At 40.1% G+C, this 24,058-nt stretch overlaps 2 long non-coding RNA genes across 4 annotated transcripts in view; one reads left to right on the top strand and one right to left on the bottom strand.

Moving 5' to 3' along the window:
* The window catches only part of LOC122211014, a 62,953-nt gene extending 51,945 nt beyond the window's left edge, over positions 1-11,008 (bottom strand). Inside the window, exon 1 of the long non-coding RNA XR_006198422.1 lies at positions 10,808-11,008. This is a non-coding gene — a long non-coding RNA (uncharacterized LOC122211014). The remainder of the gene's footprint in view (positions 1-10,807) is intronic.
* An 843-nt stretch (positions 11,009-11,851) lies between these two features.
* Positions 11,852-24,058, top strand: part of LOC122211013 — a 90,956-nt gene continuing 78,749 nt past the window's right edge. For all 3 annotated transcript variants that reach the window (XR_006198421.1, XR_006198419.1, XR_006198420.1), the window contains exon 1: positions 11,852-12,091. This is a non-coding gene — a long non-coding RNA (uncharacterized LOC122211013). The remainder of the gene's footprint in view (positions 12,092-24,058) is intronic.

Genomic DNA, 24,058 nt, shown 5'->3' with positions numbered 1-24,058 from the left:
TTTAGAGTATTTCTCACTGAATGGCTTACAGGATGTTTTTAATGAAGCTTCCATTATATTTTCTAGGTGACCTTGAACCTGTATGCTGGGATACAGGATGGACATGGGTCCTTTGATGCTCTCCTAACTGTTGGTAAGTTAGTTTTTGGCCTTTCAGAGATACTTTCTTTGAAAACCTTCATCCATTGTTTTTGATTTAAGAATCTCGATCATGTGACATGAGTCTCAAAAGTCCTGTTACCATTTCTGTGGGGCACGGTACCTCACACAGCTAGGGTTCCTGTCTGCTGACTTGATTTTTCTGGAGTTCCTAACTTAGATTCAGCTGGCCCTGACCAACTAGGGTTTCAGTTATCTGAATTAGACTTGAAAATATTTCTTGGTTTTAAAAAAGTAGGACCTCCTTTTTAGCTGGAATACACAAGAATTTGGAATGTGTTCTTATGGGTGAACATTTAGCCTTTAGGGAGATTCAAGGATAGGCAAGTAAGTTCCATGAGAATAGGAACAGTGTCTGTGTTGTTGAGATATGATATCCTAAACACATAGGAGGCATTAATTAAATATTAGTATGGATGGTATTAAACAGTCTATAGTTCATTCAAAGAAAATATATTGCAATTCTCAATAAGATATGTGTTCCTACTGGTTTCTCTGTCAGTGTCAGAGAAACGGGAGTTGCCAATTGATTTTCTGGTCTTTGTTAAGCCAAATGCAATGTTTATAATGAAGGAATGAATATTAAAATAGTCTTCCTCAGGCACTCATTTGAAGGGAGGAAAGAAAAGTTCCTAAGAGATTGTCATCATTTACAAAACCACGGTGCTAAATGGCATGAGGTCCAGAGACAGCGTTTTCATGGGCTGGTAGAAAAGTGCACTGCATGCTGTTGCTAGGCAACAGCCCATGCCAGCTTCTCTTGAATGAAGGCCAAGAGAATCAACAGAAACCAATGGGCTTATAAGAAAGGTTTTCACCTAGAATACTAACTTCTGTGTTCTTTTTGCCATTATAGATGGTGTATAAGTCTTAACCAGTATTTGGTGGGGAGGGACTCTGTATGTGGCCGCTATTTCACAAATTGTTCTCAAAGCCATTTCATGAAGTTTTGCTTATGGCCAAGTATTAATTATACAATTTGTGTATAAAATGTAAATTCAGAAAGAAAGAACACATTTCCCTACATGATGTTCCATTTACACCAATATGTAGCCACCCACCTATTTTTTCCTATTTGAATATTCCATTCCATTCCTTTCTCACTTTGGCTACATGTTTCGTGCAGAGTAGATCTGCTGTAGACAGCATGTTCAAACTACATTTGTAGCTAGGAAACTCTTTCTTTCAGCAGGTGTTCGGGGTGCTGTGGTTTGCTGTGGGTAACTTAACAAATCCATTACTTTTGTTGCCTGGAAGCATTCCAGTGGAAGAAGTTGCGGCTAGTACTATGTTGTAAATTACATCCAAAAGTGAGAATCACAGAATAACAAGTCTCTGACTTTCACTCCTATTTCATCCAAAGTTCAGGAATGAATCAAGGTATTGATCCATTTAAACTGTACACATACCTACTATGTGCCAGACATTGTGCCTTCACATATGCAGATTGTGTGAATTGTGTGTGTGTAATCAAACCAAACGAGCATACACATTTTATAAATTCTAGTTAAAATATTCCCAAGGTTTGTTTTTCACCTTGCCTTTGTCTCACGGCCAAACTTGCATAATTCCTTCTTTTTATTTTGAAATATATTGAATGGAATTGATATTGGGGGTTTCTTTGCCATTGGTCATGAAATTGTGGACTTCTAGAGCTGCCTTCAAGGCTGCAGTTGTAGTGGGAGAAAGGAATGCCCAATGAACAAGACTTGGGGCCTCCTCCCCAACTCTAACCAGAACCCCTCTGTTTTGATCCTTTTTACAAACTGGGTTTTTGGTTTTTGGTTTTGGTTTTGGGTTTTTTTTTTTTGTTTTTTTTTTTTTTGCTTGTTTGTTTGTGTTTGTTCTTTTCAAATAAGATTTCACTTAAAAAAGAAAGTCTGTAAACTTTGGTATAAAACTTGATAACTTAGGAGGTCCCTGGGTGGCTCAGTTGGTTAAGTGTCTGACTTCGGCTCAGGTCATGATCTCGCAGTTTGTGAGTTCGAGCCCCGTGTCGGTCTCCGTGCTGAGAGCTAGGAGACTGGAGCCTGCTTTGGATTCTGTGTCTGCCTCTCTCTCTGCCCCTCCCCTGGTCATGCTCTGTCTCTGTTTCTCAGAAATAAATAAACATTAAAAAAAAACTTAATAATTTAGGGGGCGCCTGGGTGACTTAGTCAGCTAAGCATCCAACTCTAGATTTCGGCTCAGGTCATGATCTCATAGTTTGTGAGATTAAGCCCTGCATCGTGCTCTGCACTGATGGAGCCTGCTTGGGATTCTCTCTCTGACTCTTTTTCTGCCTCTCCCTGCTCACGCATACTCTCCCTCTCTCAAAATAAATAAGCTTAAAAAAAAAAAAAACTTGGTAACTCTGGAAAACTAATCTAGTATTTTTCACGGGGTGGTACATACACCTCATGGACCACTTCCAGTTGTACCTTGGATGTTTATTTTAAAAAGCTGAACCTGAGGTATCCCCTTGCTCCCTAAACATACTGAAACAGATTCCCTGTGTTTCAGTGTTGGGTCTGTGAAAATACGTTTTAAACATGAATTCTTATGTACACTAAATTTAATAATTTTTATATGAAATTATTTTGTATACAAAGGAGTATGTGTAACATATGTGCTTCAAGGACTAATAACCCGTTTACCCACTACCCAACTTAATAGAAAATTACTAGCTTCTTTGAAGCCTATCATTTGCCCCTCCCAAATCACATCCTTCTCTTTCCTCATTCTCAAAGTAGCCATTATACTGAATCCTGTGTGAATCATACTCTTTAGAGTTTTATTCTGTACGATTGTATATAAACTTAGTGCATTGTTTGATTTTGCCAAGGTTAGGCAAAATGGAACTATGCTCTATGTATTGCTTTGTAACCTGCCCCTTTTTGGGTAAGTTTGTAAGATTCATCCATGTTGCTATGTATACCTGTGGCTTATTCATTTATGTATATTGTAATCCAGGTATGAATATTCCAAAATTATCCCATTTCCTGTTTGTGGACTTCAGTAGTTTCAGGTTTTCCTCTCACAAACAATACTTCCACGAACATTTCTGTACCATAGCTCATAGTTGTGAAAAAGTTATGTGTATGTATTTAGGCTATACACTATGTGTAGAATTACTGGGTTGTATATGCAAGTTCAGATTTACTAGGTGATACCAATTTTTCCCCAATATGGTTGTATCAGCTATCAAAATATAAGAAATTCTGATTTCATTGATTTTAACTAGATTATTACACACATTACCAAGGAAACACGGGAGGTTGGGAGTGGTACAATTCTGTTTGCATTAATCTGGTTCAAGCCTTCTCAGAGAATCCTGTTCTTGCTTTGCCTGTACATGGTTAAAATGAAGGGCTTGAACTTGGTTTTAAAGATCTGTATGTGAAAGCCTCAACTTGAGAACTATAACATCTCACCTTCCACTTAATAGTATTGCCTTCAGCTTCTCTGATCATTGGTGAAGATTAATTTCTCCTGAAAAGTAAGAAGTAGTAAACATTGCTCATGGTTTTGTGTCAGGAGCTGAGTTTGTCAGGTGCTTGTGGTGCCCGTCTGCATGCTCTAAACTAAATAATATATGCTTTGATAATTGAGAATTATTAGTGCTTTTAGTAAGGACGGTGTGGTGGACGTGCCATAAGGGTCTTTCTTTTCTCCTTTCTTTCGCCCAATTTCAGACTAAGATGCTCAGAAATATTACTGCTCTCTATCCTTTACAATATCTCCTATGTTGTAAAGGGAAGGACAGTGGACAAATCCTGCCTTTCTTCTTCACAGGGTGCCTAGATCTGCGACTAGGACAAGGGTTCTCTCTTAAGCTCCTTGGGAAGTCTGAACCAGGACTGCTCACTCGAGGGGTCCAGTGAAATGTTTACAGTGCTGGAGAACAAGGCCAGAGGTGTTCTGAATTGTCATCAGGACAAGGGGGTTAGGCGCACAAAAGGCGAAGGATGCAATTTCAGGGGAATACACAAAAGTTTTAAATTGTTTTAGTGGCACTTTATTTTTTAAGAATCACTTAGGATTCTTCTGTAATGCATAATATATACATATTTTAAAAGTATGCTATGCTGGAATTGAGTTTATGAGGAAATAAATAGGAGGAAGTAGATTACCATTAATCTGTGTGCATTTTTTTCAGCTTATTTGAGTGAATTTGCCTAGTTGAGGTGCATGGTACTTGGATGGACAGGGAGTTTCCAGGTGTAGGAGACACAATGGACGGATAGGATCTTATGTTGTTATGCATATCAAGTCTAGCAATATATACCAAACAACATACTAAATGGAAAAACCCTATTTATACCAAGCAGGGAAAAGATACAATTTATGAAGCTCTAAATGAGTCATCAAGGTTTCTCTTTATGGAGGAAGATAATATTAACAGCTGTTCTATTGGATTCCATTTGCTTAGTTCAATAGGATTATTCTAATGGTTTATTTATTTAATGTTTTACATCATGTAAATATTTTGGTCTGATTGTAATATACATTTGTTTTTCACATTTCAGGTTTATACTTTTGCAGTGAGGTATTTTTGCATGTGCTTTTTCAATCCAAGGAAATTATTGAAACAGAGTAAAGCTGTATTAAAGAACAAAGGGTTGATAGAATGATTATCAATGAGGATAAACTCATTTTATGAGGATTTTACTGAATTTTTATTGTTTTATTAGTGACAAATTCCCCATTGCTTCTTTAATTTTCATGATCACATGATTTTCTCTTCCTTGCTGTCTTCTCATTTTGCTCACTGCTCCTTCTCGGTTTCTTTAACTGGGTCCTCTCATTAGGACACTAAACGGACTAGATTTTGCTCTAACAAATTTTACTGTAACAAAAATTACAATGGCTTAGCAAGACAAACATTTATTTCTGGTTCACACTACACGTCCTATATGGGTTGTCAGGAGTCTCTGCATAGTCACTTGGGGCCCCGGGCGTAGAGACACTCCCCCCATCTTGTAGATGCACCATTGGACAACATGGTTACCTTAGTTGCCACAGCAGGAAAAGGAATCTGGAATATCATTTGTGTGTTTTTCTTCTTGAAATGACACATGCTGTTTATATTCTCCATTGGCCAGAATGAGTCACCTGTACCTACCTAACTGCAAGGTCCCTGAGAAGTGCCTGGAGTGGGGGAAGCACCAGACACCATTGGACACTTGAAATGTCTACTTCTCTTTTTCCACCTGCCCTCTGAATGAATTGAATACGCTAGAATGGGCCATTTTTCTTTATCTCTCTATTCTCTTAATAGTTTCTACTTATCCTAGTATTTCCTGCAACATTTAGTACAGTGCTTTCTGTGTCTTAGATGCTGAATATTCATTGAATTCACCCCAACAGTAGTCAGTGGGTCATATTGGTGCCTCTGATATGCAAAGTAAGACTGACATCATAGACATCACACACACAGTGAATTCCACTGTTGAATGTTAAATGGAGAAGGGTGTGTGGCAAGAGGGGTGGATAGAAGGAGAGGCATTTATTGGTGAGGGTATCTGTTCTGCTTTTTTGTTCAGTAAAAATAAAACATAAATGAAAAAAGAGGAACAAAGAGAAGACAATCAGAGGTGTAGAAAGCCATAATCTAGATATAAAAAGATCAGGATTCAAGTTCTAAGTGTATCACTAGTAACTGGATACCCTTGAGAGAATAGCTTCAAGTCTTAGAGCTTCATGTGGCCTGTGGGCCAACATAAGATATTGATCTAGATGATCACTGAGTTTCCCTGCATCTGTACTTCCCTTGTGATTGTTTATTGATCTTTGTGAGCCTTGGTCAGGACTGTAGACTCTAGGTCTTTTTCTTCTTTTTGCTAGGTTTTCTTATTTATGTAGGGGGATGTATGTGAAATACTAACTTGTATGGAAGTAGAGGAATGGCTGAGTGAGCAGAGTTGACCTGCTTAATGATAGCTTGTAGGTGGTCTGCCTCACTGTCCTTAGAGCTGGCAAGTCACTGGGTACATGGCTTCATGTATGTGGACACATTTGTTATTTTTACATTTAACTGTGGAAGCTTTCAGTGTTCCAGTTGAAGTTTTCAAAATACTAGAACATAGTTCAAGATGCACAGGTGTTTGATTCCCCTGTTTTCCTATATCCTGACTGAAAAGACATTGAAAAATAATGAATAAAAATAAAGCCATGGGGCAACTGGGTGGCTCAATCAGTTCAGCCTCTGGCTCTTGATTTTGGCTCAGGTCATGATGTCCCATGAGCCCTGTGTCCGGCTCTGCACTGACCATGCAGAGCCTGCTAGGGATTTTCTCCCTCCCTCTCTCTCTGCCCCTGCCTCACTCATGCTCTCTCTCTCTCTCTCTCTCTCTCTCTCTCTCTCTCGCTTTCTTAAAATAAATAAACCAACCAACCAACAAACAAAACCATGACAGTATTGAAAACCAAGGAAAGGGAACTGGTAGCAGACCAGAACATTTGAGGAAATACTATAAGATGAAAAATGGATGGGGTCAGATTGAGAGACAATATCAAGAAAAATCTGTTTATTGGAGGTAAGAGCTGTAGTCAACAAGAACATCCCAGGGAAGAGTGAAACTCAGAAGTAAGACCAGGAATGGAGTGTGAAGCATGGGGACGTCATCAGGGTACTTCCTGAAAGAACTCATTTCTCAAATGGCTGAGCCTATGGGATTACCCTAAGTTTGTGACATTTACTGAGTATATGGTTAGTACAAGACTAACGTACCATAAATACACTATGTAATCTATGTGAGAATAATCTAGAAGTGAGGAAGGTGGCTTGAGATGGAATTAGAGCAGATTTGAGGCAAATTCAGGACAGCTACACCAGACGCTAGGAAAAAAAAAAAAAAGGCAGCTCTGCCTAAAAGTGAAATACTCTAAGGTTCTCTTAAAGTCCTCATTTGGGTGCCTGTGCAGACATCTCAGGGAAGCCGTTCTGGGCCATAGTCACCCACTTATGCTTCTGCAACTTGCCTTTCCATTCAGGGAAGGGGCCTGCTGGGAAAACCAACCTACACAGTTGTTGTGGTCTTTCTGAATAGTCTACCTAGATCTTGACACTGTAAATATGAATAGACAACAGAGGATCACTGTACTTTTAATTAAAATTACTGTTGTCAAATAAGGTCATGATGAATAATTACAAAAGTCATGACTGAGGTGTAAGAGAAAACACTCCTGTGTTTCTCCTCTTTTTTATTTTATTTTATTTTATTTTATTTTATTTTATTTTATTTTATTTTATTTTATTTTAATTTTATTTAATCAATTAATTTTATTAATTTAACTTAATTTTAATTTAATTTTATTTATTTAATTTTATTTTATTAATTTTATTTTATTTTATTTTGTTTTGTTTTGTTTTGTTTTGTTTTGTTTTGTTTGTAGTCTCTATGCCAAATGTAGGGCTTAACCTCATGACCCAGAAATTAAGAGTACACACTCTACTAACTGAGCTACCAGACAGCCATTTTCTATTCTCAACTATTACACTCACCCTCAGAACTCTCACAACATCTGTGACACCAGATATGTGGGTTTTTCACACAGCAAGCAATTCTGTGATACTAAATGAGTGTCTTACAATTTATTTTGACACTGTCTACCTGGAGATGGCATTAGATCCCACAGGATAAAGGGTCACTCCCATAAGACTGCCACCCTCCTTCTGAGCCCCTCCTTGGGTTTGATCAATTTGCACAGAACTTCAGAAAAACAATTTACTTACTAGATTACAGGTTTATTACAAAAGATGTTCAAGGACACTAACAACCAGATGTTGAGATACATAGAGCAAGGTCTGTCAGGTTCTGATGACAGAAGCTTTTGTCCCTGTGGAGTTTAGTCATCCTTCTAGAATGTGCATTTATTCTTGTTCACTATTACCTCTTTGAGTTCTGTCCTTTTGGGTTTTTATGGAGGCTTCATTACATAGGCATGATTGATGAACTCATTGGCCATTGGTGATTGATTCAACCTCTATCTCTTCTCCCGTCCCCAGAGGTGTTGTAAGGGGATTTGAGGGGATGTGGGGTTGCAAGTTCCAACCATCTAATCTTGTTGTTCTTCTGGCAACCAGACCCATCCAGAGGGGTTTTCCAAAAGTCATCTCATTAACATAATCTTAGGTGTGGTTGAAAGCAGCTTGTTATGAATGATAAATGACACTTTTATCACTCTTAATCACTTAGGAAATTCCAATGATTTTAGGAGCTTTGTGCTGGGAACGGGGCTGGAGACTAAATATATTTTATATTACTGTTTAAAAAAAGAGAGAATAAACCCAAAATGGAGTCACTTGTGCTAAGCCCATGTCACCAAATTGAGACTTAATACCTAAGATAATTGCAGACCATTTCAACTGAACTCAAGAAAAACATAAGTTTGCTGATTAAAAGTGACATTGAATTCTGAGCAGGATAAATGAAAATACATTCATACATACATACATATTCTACCATTGACTCTAAGCTGTAAAATTTGAGAACACAGAAGGTACAGAAAACATTCTGAATGCTTCCAGAGAGGAAGGGAAAAAAAGAAAACCAACCAACCAACCAAAAATCAGAACAACTCCAGTTTCCCTGAAAATGTGTGAGAATCAACGAAACACTGAGGATGTACATTCATTACAGAAATAAATGTTAAAAACCTTGACAATGTGGGGCACCTGGGTGGCTCAGTCGGTTCAGCATCGGACTCTAGATATCAGCTCTGGTTGTGATCCCAGGGTAGTAAGGGGGAGCCCTGTGTTGGGCCCCAAGCAGAGCGTGGAGACTGCTTGGGATTCTCTCTCTTTCTCTCTCTCTGTCTGTCTTTCTCCCTGCCCCTCCCCCGTTCATGTGCACGCTCTCTCACCCTCTCTAAAATAAAATTAAAAAAAAAAAAGAAAAGAGAAAATCACTAAAAAAATATGTTGAAAATCCAAAACTAAGTCTATAAAGGGAGCATACATGGAATGTATTATCAGTATGAAATTCCTTATCTTTCGATCTAATATTGATCAGTTTAGAAATAGAATTCTGCATCTGTTCAGTGAAGAGGAAAGTGATTATCTCTGAGATGTGGAACCTGTGGGGTGGGAGGAAGGGGCACTTTTACTTACTTTTAGAGTTCTGTAAGATTTGATTTTTCTTAAAACCGTCTGCAGATATTAGTGATTAAGAGTCACAGGCACACAGTCTCATTACACAGGGGCTCAGCCATTCTGCTCACAGAGTCCTGTTTTGTGACATTCCCCCACCCACCATTAGACTCTCTCCCAGACCTGCATGGTGAGTTTGGCTGCCACATCCTCCAGGACAAGGAGCTCTGAGTGCCATGAAGGCAGCCGGAAGAGCAGTGAGGAGGGGAAGGAGGGGATCTAACTTGGTTTTGCTACAGCTTATTAGTGTAATTTGACTAGTGTCTTGGCCCTGCCCGCTTCAGTTTTTTTTTTTTTTTCATTTGTAAAATGGGGAAGTTGCATTAAATTAGTGAATTTCAGACTGTGTTTGCAGAGCTCTGGAATTGATGATGAAGTACTTGGCGGGGGCAGCTCCTGAGAATGAAGGGGTTTGGGGAAGGTTCAGATTCCTCACTCCCAATTTCACCAAAGCAGTTGTGCTTTGAGCTGCTTTAAGCCATGATTTCCATATATAAGATGCCATTTAAGTGAAGGACACCTGTTAAAATGATATGAACTCCACAGGACTAGATATTCCCCAGGGCTTTTTTGAGCACTAAGATCCTATGATTCTGGAAAAGATAGTCATGCACAAAAAGAGATATTGAATATTAATGAACAATATTTTTTTTCATTTTCTTTGCGAACAAATTCTACCAGCAAAGAATAAATTGACATTAATATACAATTTTAGACTTAGGAAGAGAACGTAGGGTTAAATACAATGTCAGATTTTGAGCCCAAGTCATTTTGTAAGAACCACTTTTCCTATCTGCAAAGTTTTTGTTTATCAGGCTTCCTGATATGCATACTACTGTACTCACTGGCAAATTTATGTTTTTTTCCCCACATTCGAGGAAAAGATATGTAATAGTTTAATTAAATCTCCCCCTACTTACTCTATCACGGCGCTTCTTAACCATACATTTTCCCTTTTCCTACTGTCTGTAAGATGATAGAAATGACAGAAAGGAGAGATACTGCTTGGGCTGTGCAAATGTGTGGCTATAAATTAATCTTAAATTAATCTGGAAAACATTAAATTAAACTAATATTTAATGAAGTTTAACTTTTGGGAAGTAAATTGTGATTTGTGCTAGTATTTCAATGCAGGTGGCTGTCGTGGCGTAGGGCCTGAGCAATTAGATGCCACACTTGCAGCTCAGTGTAGCAGAATGCTGTAGGTTAGGATTTCTGCTGGATAGTTCTCATTTTTGAAGCCACAGAAGAAGCCTTTTTATTTTTTCCCCTGTGACACTTACTAATGTTTTCCCTGCTTTCTTGCAAATTGCTTCTCTACCTAAACTTCATTCTTTCAGTCATTGATTGATCAAGTATTTGCTCAGTGCCTACCCTGTGCTACCTGCTGGGAATACTGTGATGAACACCATGGGCAAAGACCTGCCCTGCAGAGTCTCCAGCCCAATGGAGAGTCAGGCTGGTAAATACTCCCTTGTATTGGGTTCCAGGAAGGCACAAAGATGGGGCTCCTACCTGGGTCTCGGAGGTCAAGTCCAAACCATGAGATGCCCATCTGCCTGCCTTGGAGGGGTCCACGGATGTGCAGCACACTAGTCTGCCATAATTACTTGTTATTTATATTGGTCAAGATCAAAAGGGAGATGTATATTATCTAGTTCTCACTTCAGAAAGAGGGTAGTTGTTATGGTCATGCTGCCAAAGCAGGAGGGACCCTCCCCCCCCCCCCCCACCAGAAATCTGTTTGGGATGTTGAGACTGATGACACCACATACAATCCATGAGAGTCTGAAATGATTTGTTACTTACATCACTGAGGTGTAGTGGAGAGCAGGGGCCTCCTCTCAAGCAGACTCAAATGGCTGGTGAGTGAGGACAGGGGCCTGGCTTGAGTTTTTATTGTTAGGGTTGAGCCTGGGTGAAGGTTCCTGAGTGCTTGTGGTGGTCTGCATCTCCCACAGGCACCAAAGAAGGGGCTTTGTTATCAGCTTGTTCAAATATGGGCACAAGGGACAGAGGGAGATGGGAGAGGCTTAAAAGCTGTCTGCCAACAAAGATCAACACTGGAGTTCGACTTCTCAGTACAGTGGCCAGTCCACTTCCTCACCTGAAACAAAGCTTTTCTTTCCCTTGAATTCTGAAGCAAATCGCTAATGGGAGAATACTGTGGCCCCCACTTAGGAGCCTCAGGGGATACGGTCCAAGACCCTCCCAGTGGATGCCTGAAACTGTAGAAAGTACACATTGTTCTATGTTTTTTTTTCCTATGCATTCATACTTATAGTAATGTTTAATTTTTAAGTTAGGCAGAGTAAGAGATCAAAAGCAATAACTAATAATAAAACAACAATTATAACAATATGATATAATAAAAGTTATTTGAATGTGGTCTCTCTCTTAAAATATTATATGGTGCTGTACTCAACCTTCTTCCTGTGATGATGTGAAATGATAAAATGCCTGCATGATGAGATGAAGTGAGGTAAATGATCTAGGTAGGCACTGTGACATCATGTGAGGTGTTGTGACTTTCTGTTATGTCAGGAAGACCATCTGCTTCCGGACTGCGGTTAACCGCAAGAGACTAAAACCTCAGAAAGCAAAACCATGGATAAGGAGGGACTACTGTATAGGCAGAGAAGCGACACATGACAACAGACAATGTCCTTCACCTCAGCATGATTTTCATAACAGATGCACGGATGGATTTCCCTTCTTGTAAAACTGCAGCTCAGGGAAAGCAAGTCTATAAGCGACTTAAATATAATTCACAGAGGTTGAAGGATAAAGTAAGAGGAGGTAAGCTGCTGTGTAACCTTGAGATGATTTTTTGTTTGCCTGTTTATGCAACTTTTAACAGCAGGATTTTTAATAGGAGCTGGGTAGCAGATAACTTAAAAGTGACTCACTAACAATGCCTGGAGTATTTTGTGTTGTTGACTGAGGGTAAATTCTTACATTATTAATCACAAAGCATTAGTGATGTTTATAATAACATGCTGTGAAGATTGACTAGAACTACTCAGTCTTATTTAAAACAGATTATTGCAAATTAACTCTTTCTTTTTCTTTCTTTCTTTCTTTCTTTCTTTCTTTCTTTCTTTCTTTCTTTCTTTCCCTCTTGTAATTGTAGTAGGTAAAGATGTGAGGTATAGAAATTCTAGGTGGCAACAAATTTGTAGATATGGGATAGTTGCAGTTGGCCCTTAAAACAATTTTTCCACCTCCCAGTATATAATGATGAAAATCCAGATTTGGACTGTTTTACTCCAAATATTCCTTAAAAACCTAATTCTGGTCAAGTTTCTTTGGTCTTTTATCAATGCTCTGGACATGAACCTTCTTTGGAAACAAACCTACTGCAGTCCAGGTCCAGCTGGCACACAGCATGCTCTCTGTTCAGGAGAAAATGATGTGTAAATCAGGGAAGAATAAAGAATGGAAATATTTGGGGGAAAACATTGGACGTCTTTGAAAAGGTGGGCATATTCTCTTCCAAATTGTTCAATTAACCCTGAAAAATCAGAGAGATATTTGCATTTTGGAAAATGGAAACAAAACCACAAATTTGCAAGCAACTGATCCCATTGCCAAGGATTCCATTACTCCTAACTTTTGATTAGTGACATGGCATTTAAAGGGGCTTGTTTGGAAGCCTTATTGCTCTCCTTGTATCTTAGTCCATTTGGCTCTAACAAATTACCACAGGTTAGCTTTCTACTGTTTCAGTAGAAATTTAATGCTTACAGTTCTGGAGGCTGGAGAGTCCAAGATCAAGATTCTGGTCAATTCAGGTTCATAGACAGCATCTTCTGGCAGTGTTCTCGAACTCATGAACCAAACCATGAGATCATGACCAGAGCCAAAATCAAGGGTCGGATGCTTAACCAATTGAGCCACCCACGCACCCCCATACTTTCTTCTTTTGAGATGAATAGGATGCTATACTTATGCATCTAAATAAGCCAGACATAAAATGTATGTCTTTTTTGTGAACTTCACTGCCTTTAGAATGTTGAGATTCAGGAGAGCACAGGCCTAAAAAGATGGAAAATAATCCTCCCAATTTCAGTTTAATGATACGCAGACTTTTTGAGCAGTTACCACATGTTAGACACTGTGCTAAATGTTATAAAATATGCAGAGAAGAACAAGGGCCCTCAAGAGGTTGACAAGCCAGTTAATGTGAGTGTGTGATTAGGTTAATGGCACAGGCTGAAACACCAAATTACAGGAGTACAAAGGAATGCCAAATAAGGGCATCTAGGCTGGTTTAAATAGAAGTGGACAAGAGTGGTGGATATATAAAGAGTATTAGTAATAGTGGTGGAAGGCAATGTGGGAAAATAGACAAGCCATCTAAGGCCATTTAAATTCATCAGACTCTCCCAAGGCCAGAAGAGGGACATTGGAAGAATTTTAAGGTCAAGGAGAAAGGCATATGACCTAAAGCCACCAGACAATATATTAAATTTGGAGTTTATGAAAGGCTTTGATTAGGATCTGTAATAATTACAGCTGATAAATAAAACTATGATCAACTTTGCCATCCATTCATAATTGTATAATAAGGAGGTGGATGATTTTATAGCATTAATACTAATGTATCAACTATACTTGGGATGAGCCGACCTCAACCACGTGGGTATGGGAGAAAGAAAGGCAAGAAGTGAAACGGAGCGGAAAAGCCTTCTTGTATGCTATGTGCCCAGAGAGATATCTGGAAAGTTCTAAGGCAAGGCCAAGCACTATTTGCCTATTCATTATGTGCCCACATACAGATGAATCTTCCTTGAAAACTATCACCTGAAATTAATGCTTCTCTAAATACTGTCAGAATAGGTAAATTGTAAGGATCCATCAAATCTGTCCTTCAGCTCTCCACAGATCCACTGTTCTGGGCCAGCAAAGAGAAGCCGAAGGCTCAGTTAATGAGCCAATTATACAGCTATTTTGAGCTTCTCGTAGTAAAGCACATACAAAGTATTCAGGGATATATCTGGGTCTATTGTGGGTTGACTGTGTCCTTCAAAACAATACTTTGAAATTATAACCGTGGTACCTGGAAATGTGATCTTATTTGGAAATAGGGTCTTTCAGCTGAAATGCTGCAGTTAAGATGAGGTCATACTGTATTAGAATGGGCCCTAAATTCAATGACTGGTGTTCTTATAAGGGCAAAGAGAGTTGGAGACCTCTAGAGACACACAGGAAAGCAGGCCATGTGATTTCAGAGGCAGGGATTAGAATCAGGCATTTATAAGCCAAGGAAAGCCAAGAATTAATTGTCATTACCAGAAGCAGGACGAGGCAAGAAAGATTCTTCTTACCAGAAGCAGCATGGCCCTGCTAGTACTTTGATTTTGTACATCTAGCTCCCAAAACTGTGAAAGAATAAATTTCTGTTGGTTTTAGCTACTCAGTTTGTGGTAATTTGTTATGGCAGCCCTAGATGGTGAATACGGACGACTCACAGAGTGTAGCATAGAAGCCAATTGACTCCCACATCCTTGGTGCTACATCTTTTTCTACCCATGACCCCTTGGGCAGAACTCTATCACCTGCCAGTTTCTATAAGAAATCCCATCACACTTAGCGCTTCATAATTTTTTGGTATGCTTTGATGAGCTTTTGAGAGGTCATTAGAAAGGGGTCGGTCACATTATGTCCCATAACCACATTCTATCGTGTTGACCTTCTCCCTCTTTTTTCTTCTTCTCACTTTCCTACCCTTTCATTTCAGGAAAAAAAAATACAGAGGTGCCTGGGTGGCACAATCAGTTAAGCATCCAACTTCGGCTCAGTTCATGATCTCACAGTTCATGGGTTTGAACCTGCATCAGGCTCTGTGCTGACAGCTCAGAGCCTGGAGCCTGCTTCATATTCTGTGTCTCCCTGCCTCTCTGCCCCTCCCCTGTTCCTTCTCTCTCTCTGTCTCTGTCTCTCTCCCTCTCTCTCAAGAAAAATGAAAAATACATAAATTCTTTTTATTTTACACATAGCAGTTAATGGAATGTCTTTGGTATGTGAGTCTGTTCTTGCTTATCAAAGGATTTCTTTCTAATAAATACAGGCTCATCTCATGAGGAATTCTGGTGAATAACACTTTTCCATACCATTATAACTGCACCCCTTCCTCATTTAAGGTGGAATAAAATGGGCTCAAAGGGGTGAGGTGACTTGCTTGCTGGCCATGGTTCACTCATATGCTGGAGTTCCTCTGTCTTTGCTGACAGCCCATTGGAGCAACCCATTCTTCTTCCATGTTCTTGGAACATGTTCAACTTGAAGAGCTTCTAAGGCCAACTCAAGCCTCATCTTCTTTACTGGCCCTTTCTTGAGATATCTCCAGGCAGGTTTTACCTCCTTAGATTTCCAGGGATCTCACTGTAGCCTTTGACCACACACTGTTACGTGTCTGAATAGCTTCATGTATTGCAATGGTATTTCCCACTCTGGATTGTAGGTAATGTGTGTAGGGAACATGGCTTTTAAGTTGAAAAGGATCTAGCAGGGGATGAGGAAACTGAGTCTACAACTGATTGCTGTGTGACTATAGGGGAATCTTTTATCCTGTCTGTTTCTTGGATTCCTCATGAATTCGCAGGTACTTTAATCATTAGAAAGTATTATTTTGCTATGCCTCACCTAGTCCATTACTTGATGGACATGGTTGAGTTGACCTGATTAAATCTAATTAATTTTTAAACATGAGCAGTGCTCTGGAACATTGAAGTGTAGTTTCTACACATGTGTGCATGCATGGGATTTTTAAAAAGTCATGGTTTATATGCTGAAGTATTTTTTTTTCTACATTTATTTATTTTTGAGAAACAGAGAGACACAGAGCACAAGTGGGGGAGGGGTAGAGAGAGAGGGAGACACAGAATCCGAAGCAGGCTCCAGGCTCTGAGCTGTCAACACAGAGCCCAGTGCGGGACTCGAACCCACGAACTGAGAGATGATGACCTGAGCCGAAGTCAAACGCTTAGCCGACTGAGCCACCCAGAAGCCCTGAATGCTGAAGTCTTAAGTCCTGGTTGTCTTCTTTATCTTTGTCTTTACATTGTGAACATCCTGAAGGATCAAAACCCTTTATGGAAGAATTTTTTTGATAGAAAAAGTGGCTAAAGTGAAAGCTCAGAAATGGATGACAGGGAAATAAAGCTCTATCATGATCTCAGAACATAGGTACAAAGAAGAGAGACTGCAGGAGAGGAAAAAGGGGCTGTCCTGACAACAGACTCCTGGCGTGTACTCGACTGGATCCTGTGCTCTTAAACCAGAGCCAACCTGTCGTCATTCTCGTCAAGAACATTGCGCAAACACTGCGCTTACAATACAGAGTGGTCATTCAGTGCACACAGTAAGGGGTGACTCATCTGTACAGATTCAAGAACAATTATGAAACTGACCAAAAGCTGGTATTTTTATTGTCACCATTTGCCAGCAATTCTAAATGTCAGTGATAAAATACTCTCTGAAAAGAAACTTATGATCTGAGTTCTAACAATTGTTGAGATTACTGTTGAATTTAAGTAATAATTAAATTAATATATTGCTATTACTTATCCTTTAATAAGCAGTATTCTACACGAAACTTAATTTAAAGAATTCTGGGGCACCTGGGTGGCTCAGTCCGTTAAGCATCTGACTTTGGCTCAGGCAGGTCATGATCTCGGGGTTTATGAGTTCGAGCCCCGCGTCGGGCTCTGTGCTGACAGCTTGGAGCCTGAAGCCTGCTTCAGATTCTGTGTCTTCTCCTCTCTCTGCTCCTCCCATGCTCATGCTCTGTCTTTGTCTTTTAATAATAAAGAAACATTAAAAAAATTTTTTTAAAGAATTTTTGGTTATGTAGTTTACTGCAAAACATGTGGAGTCATCTATATACGTGTTCATCTCAGGCAAATGTTCCTTTGGTTCAGAGTTGTCCCAGCTTGCTGTGGGTATAGAAGGTATGTGGGTCCCCAGGGTTTGACATATTCCTGAGTTTAAACAGTAGATTAGAAATAAATAATAGTGAAGTGATTGTCAAGATATAGAAAAAAACTTGGCTTCTTCAATTCTATCATCTAAAAACAATTTGGTGTTTTTATTGGTATTTACAATTTAAAACAGTAAAACTGAGTGCAAATGGCAGGCATAGGTTTTTGTTGATAAAGACAAATTTAGCTTGCATGAAATATTTAACTGAATCCGAATATGCATTTTAAATTAAAATATTTTAAAATTAATTACTTTAAAGTTATTTTAAAAATCAAGAAAATAAAAAGTTATATAAGTGGCACTGTTTAATAATTCTTAAATTGTACCTTTTACAGACATTATATTATTTATTTATTTTTTTAGTTTATTATTATTTTTTCTTGTAATCTCTACACCCAACGTGGAACTCAAACTCACAACCCTATGGTCAAGAGTCACATGCTCTTATGCCTGAGCCAGCCAGGCATCCCAGATATTTTAATTTCGTTAAAATTTATAAATTACCTACTGAACAGTGATTTTCATAAAATATTATTATGTGAAACTGTAGCCAATGGATCAAAGTTAAAACTGTTAGGAATATTTAAAAACCATTGAGGGGCACCTGGGTGTCTCAGTCGGTTAAGCATCTGACTTCTGCTCAGGTCATGATCTCATGGTTCATGAGTTCAAGCCCCGTGTCGGGCTCTGTGCTGACAGCTCGGAGCCTGGAGCCTGCTTCAGATTCTGTGTCTCCCTCTCTCTCTGCCCCTCTGCCACTCACGCTCTGTCTCTCAAAAATAAATAAACATTAAAATTTTTTTTAAAACCATTGAATAAATAGTTGTGCTTTTTTCCTTTTTTTGTACTATATTTATTTTAATTAAAATTAAAAAAATTTTTTCCTGGCAAAATTACGTTTATGTAGTACATTAAAATTTGTTTCAGTGTCTTCAGTTCTTTTCTGGCTGTTATCTTTATTTGTTTCATGTTACAGTTACTATGAAAATATTTTGGGGGTAGGGTTTACAAAATGGCCCACTCTAGATGTCCAGTCACTCGTGGTGTGCCACGAGATGGTGAAACTGATCTCAAGGGCCAAGTTCACAGGCAAGTGGGGCAAGCTCTAAGTTCAGGAATCTACTCTGCCACCACCTAGCAGTGTATTTGCTGCTGAACTTGCTTGATTTTCTTTCTTGTAATAAAAGAAGGTTTGAGGACATGATTTCCAAGTTGCTTTCTGTCTCTGAAATTTTGTGATTCAGATTGATTATTGTACCCATTACATGTACATGAACACCTACAGTGTGGGGTGCTTTCCAACTCAATATTCATTTTACAAAATTTCTGCCATTGCTTTTTGGATTCACCTACTGTTTAGACAGCTGTAAAAGTGAGCCATATCAGTTGTTTCTTGGTCTTGGTATTCCATTCTAAATCTAATGTCATTTTCAGCATCAAAGTTATCTGCAAATGTCATCGTTTACTCAGACTTTTTTGGTCGATCTTTGAGTCTGGTGCCTTAGACCACTCAGCCATCCGGACACTGCTTGTAAATCTTTGCATGTATCAATTTGTCTACATTTTACCTGCCATGAGCTGCGTCTGAGCTACATTTCTGTTTCTGATAATTCTTATCAATACGGTTTCTTCAAAGTCTCCTTGGCCCACCTCTTAAGCTGATAGGCCAGTTTTAGGCAGACTTTTGCAAGGCTTGTGGAGCTGCAGCCGGATGGTGCTTTGGTTGGCTGTACTGGACGTTGCTGATGCTTCATGGGGGACAGCCAAGGAAAGCGCTCATGGCTCACATGTGTGTAACCTGGGAATGCAAGGAGTTAATTTCTGTGGGGTCATCTTTGCAACAGGGAGCAGGAGCAAGTGAGTAAGTGCTTCCTCCTTTCCTCCCCTTGAAGGCAGTTCTGAAGTGCCTTTCACAGACCTCTCAGAAGGCTCCAGAGGATCAAGCAGAGTTGCTCGAAGCAAAGGCTGATGCATCCTGTGTTGGCTTTCTCTCCTCTGTCTCACCCCTCTGGATTTTCACAAGCCTTTGTCCCAGTCTCTGCCTGTGGTGGGAATTGAGGCCAATGCACCCTCAGGTGCAGTCTTGAGAGGAGGACCTAAGAAGGAGTCTAGTTGTGAGGGGGCAAGTTAGAGAGATACAGCTTGAGTGCTGTGAAGACCCAAGATTTGTTCCACATTTCAGTGGACTGGTCCCTGCATTTGAGCTCTCTTAGATGCCTCACCACCTTTGACAAATAGAGTGAAAAGAGGGACTCGCCCCTTTCCTTCCTTTTGCAAAAACTAAATTAAAGATGACAGGAATGTCCTCTCTACATGAAGACTCCCATTAGGGATGTCTGTAGGTCAAGTGTTATAGTATTTATCATTACTCCATTTAGAGTCCACTTTCCCAAGTGACCATAAACTGGTGCTTACAAAAGAAAGCTGCTCTTGCCTTTTACCTGCAGGTATGGATGCTGGAGAGGCTTCAGGGTGTCCAGCCTGGCTGAACTTGCTTAGGTGCACCTAGCTTGCTCCTGTAGCTAACTCACGCCCTGTCTTTCTTTGAAATGCTCTATGTGGCATGTTGGAGCAAATGACTTTCTGAAGCCCAGCCTAAAAGTTTTCCAAGCTGCTTTGTTGTTTTCCTGACAGACGAAAGAACTTACTGGGGCTATAATGAAAGGCAGACTGCGATCGCTGTCATGTCAAGAACGCTGCAGTCGGGAAAGTCGACATGATTTCATGGCTAATGATTCACTCGCTAATATCAGTGTGGGCTGCAGTGAGGATAACCAAGTTGAGCTGTCTTAGATCAAATGATTCAATTAGGCCAGCTGTCCCTATTTGTCATGGCTCAACTCGCTTTCAAATTACCTTTCCAAAGTGCATACGTGCCTTAGCATAGAAGTTAACAGCTCAACTGTTTTACAAAAAAGGGATACTTAGGCATGATTAGAAAAAGTCACTTTTTTTTTTTTTTTAAATCCACACAGACTTCTTCCCCTTCCCATACCCGTTTCCCATAGGAGATACAGTATGTATTTGCTTAGCTAACCCTGAAGCTATTGTCAGTGTGGTTTTGCTACTGAAACCTTCTGGGCATCTCATGGCAAGAAATTGTTAATTTTAAAAAGGAATGTCTAAGTTGCTGGAGGAAATAGTGCCAAGGTTAAGATGCCTTTTCCCACCAGCTTCCAATCCTTCCATTGGCAATCAAGCAAATTTAGGGTCAGAGAAGAGTTTATGTTACATATCTGGATTTTTTCCAGAGCTGATGGAGAAACACAGGGATGAGAAGTAAATTGGCTTCAGGTCAGCAGGGGAATATTACAAAAATATGATGTAACTAACCGTTATTTAGAAGGTAAGAGAGGTCCCGAATTTTAGTCTTTGCTTGTGAGATATGTGAACACTCCCACTGTCCTGGGGGAGAAACAGCCCGAATGAAAGAATGAGTCAGGGAACATTTGTCTTCTGCCTCCTGTGTGAGGGGGGCTGCACAGACACAGTGGGAAAATAGAGCAAAAATCAGGAGCTTAATTTCTACCCCACGGGGGCTTGCAACTAATGACTCTGAAATCTTGTAGTGTTTTGGGGATCATGGCTATTGGAAAGATAAAGACAAATTGAAGTAAGTTTAGAGTGGAATAACAGATATAGCCAAAGAAACAGGGAGCTTAATCTAAAAGGGAAAAATATATTGGGCCATCTGGGTGGCTCAGTCAGTTAAGCATCCAACTCTTGATTTCAGCTCAGGTTATGATCTCAGGGTCATGAGACTGAGCCCCACATCAGACTGAGCATGGAGCCTGCTTAAGATTCTTTCTCCCTGTCTCTCTCTGGCTCTCCCCTGCTCTCTTTCTCAAAAATAAATAAATAAATAAACAAACAAACAAATAAATAAACAAAAGGGAAAAATATTAAAAAGTTTAAAAAAAAAAATCCTTCCTTCCAATGTAATAGCAAAGGGTGGAATCTTAAGTGCTTAAAAACCTATCATGAAAAAAAAAAAAAAAAAAAAAAAAAAAAAAAAAAACCTATCATGAAAAGGGTCAAACTGCTGTGTAAAGGGGTGACCTAGAAAAAATGAGATAAATGCCATAAGACTCTTGAAATTTCTCTGTCTTGAAATGTTCTCAAAAGGGCAGTGAGGAATATAACTGTGAGGACATTCCTGGTAGGTTTGTTTTAATGGATTCACCATTCCTTCTTCTTTCCATTACATTTGAAATCAGATTTATCTTATACACAACTCAGGACACCAATAGAAAGAATGTAGTCCCCTACTGTGAGGCCATTGTAAACTGTTGCCCCAGGCTCTTGCTTTCCATTTATTCTTGTTTTAAGGACCATTTCAGCTATGCTTCAACCCTTGATGATTTCCACAATCTCTGAGAAAAAAGAAAACATATGTTCAAGGTTTTGTTTTTTCTTTCTTTCTTTCTTTCTTTCTTTCTTTCTTTCTTTCTTTCTTCCTTTCTCATCTGTAGGTAACATGCATTCCTAGGCAAAGAAGAAAAAAAAGGGTAGGATTCTTTTGGTTTACCATGGTGTTTCAGGTATTGGTTATGTTGACTTGTTGATTGCTTTTAATGTCGTTACCCCTCGAAATAAGGAATATCATGTGCCGGCAGCTTCAAAACTCAAGCACAGCTTGGAGACCTTACAATTTATTGGAAGTTCATCTAGAGTCCAGCCTGGTTCTGGTGTCCAGAGTTGTTGTTGTTGTTGTTGTTGTTTTCTCTTTATCAGTGCCAGGAGTTGTGGTTCTCCCCTAGAGCTCACCATTTTGTAGGCTTACTTCTCTGTGCCTGCTCCTTTTGCTTTTGCCTCACTAGGATCTTGCTCTGTTTCTCCCGATGTCTTGAGCTCAGACTGCCCCAAAGAGCCTGAATTAGTCCAGCCCATTGTCTCCACTGGCAGAGCTGTCACAATAAATACATTTAGGAGATGGAGCCAGGAGCTCAGTGGCCCTGGTCTTGTCAGCTTTTGTCAGGGGCAGGGTCATGTGGCACCAGCAGGGCTAGTTATGGAGCAGGAACTCCTGGGAGAAAGGCTCTGGCGGAGTGTTACAAGTTGAATTGTGTCCATCTCCAAGTTCATATGTTGAGACCCTAACTCCCAGTATCTCAGAACATGACTGTTTTCAGAGATAGGACCTTGAAAAGGTAATTAAATTAAAATGCGGTCATTGTGGAGCACCTGGATGGCTGACTTTGGCTCAGTCTTGAGCCAAATTAAGTGTCTAAATTAAGTGTCTGACTTTGGCTCAGTCATGATCCTGTGGTTTGTGGGTTTGAGCCCCACCTCGGGCTCTGTGCTGATAGTTTAGAGCTTGGAGCCTGCTTCGGATTCTGTGTCTCCTTCTCTCTGCCCCTCCCCACTGCTCACGCTCTCTCACTCAAAAAAAAATAAACATTAATTTTTTTTTAAACTTTAATAATAAAAATGTGAGGTCATTGCATTGGGCCCTAACCCAGTATATGATAGGTGTCTTTATAATAAGAAGAGGAAATTTGGTCATAGGCAGGCACAGAGGAAAGACCATGTGAAGACCTAGGGAGAAGAGGCTGTCTACAAGCCTTGGAGAGCGGGCCCAGAAGGGACCAACTCCACTGACACCTTAATTTCAAACATTTGGTGTCCAGAATTTTGAGAAAATAAAGTTCTGGGCATTTAAGCTACCTGGTCTGTGGTGCTTTTTATGGTAGCCATAGTGAACTAATACAGGCTGGCCAGCAGTTTGAGGTGGGATGATGTTGTGAAAAGAGCTTGAAATGGAAAGTTTGGTGATAGGCCTTATTGTTATTCTACCGGGGGATTGCAGGCAAGTCTCTGTGTGTTGAGTCCTCAGTTTCCCCATCTGTTAAATAAGGAGGTTGGGATTAGGTGAGCCAATGCTGTAACATGCAAGCCTCCTAAGTGACCCCATCTGAGGTCTCCTCTGTCCTGCTTCTACAGCTCATTCAGAGGTGGGCATGCAGGGGCTCTGTGGAGCACAGGCCTTTGGGGTAGTCATTCATTGCTAACCTGACATCCTGTCATGGCCCACAGTTTCCTTTCCACAGCAACTTTCGTACTTTTGCCTATGTTTCCCTAAAACTAGGGGAATACCTGCCTGGAGACATAATTAGCCTAATTCCCCCACTGGTAGGAGGGTGGCTGCAGGCAGGCGATGCTGTGCTGCTGTGACTCACCAAATTCTAAAATAACATTCGGCCGTGGGCTCCAGCATCGCAAACAGGACACAACCGGATGACCTCCGCTCTTCTTCCTTCTCCTTTGTCCTCCTTTCCCATCCTCACATAGCCTGGAGGTTCTGCTTCCAGGGGCCAGCCTTGTGCCTCCTGACCCGACAACAGCTAAGAGCCTGCTTTGCATGGTGAAGGAGGGCTACCTGACCTCATTGCTGGGTACAGGATACATTGAGAAGCTACTCACTTCCAAGGGGCCTCATGATGTTTTTTTGTGATCTCATGACTAGGGCAGGTAAAATGCCAAGGAGAAAAAAATGTTTACTTAGGGGCTTGAAGCTGAAAGACAGAGATTTTTATCCTTATCCTGGCCTTTTCCCTATAGTTCCCTGAAACTCTGAGGTCCCAGCTTTGAGGTCTGGACCCCATCCCTTACACTTGTAGGCACTGGATTGTCACTGTTGCTGCTACTTTGTGGAGAGAGGCAGAAAGGAAGTTTCTTTACTCTCCTAAATGAGGGTGTTAGGAGTCAAATTGTACCCTGCCCCCCATTCATATATGGGTGTTCTCACCTCCAGTACCTCAGATTGTGACCTTATTTGGA

Source organism: Panthera leo, chromosome F2, assembly GCF_018350215.1.
Source record: "Panthera leo isolate Ple1 chromosome F2, P.leo_Ple1_pat1.1, whole genome shotgun sequence".
Taxonomy (NCBI): Eukaryota; Metazoa; Chordata; class Mammalia; order Carnivora; family Felidae; genus Panthera; species Panthera leo.
Note: the sequence above shows the minus strand (reverse complement) of the source record. Positions and strands in the feature narration are given on the sequence as shown.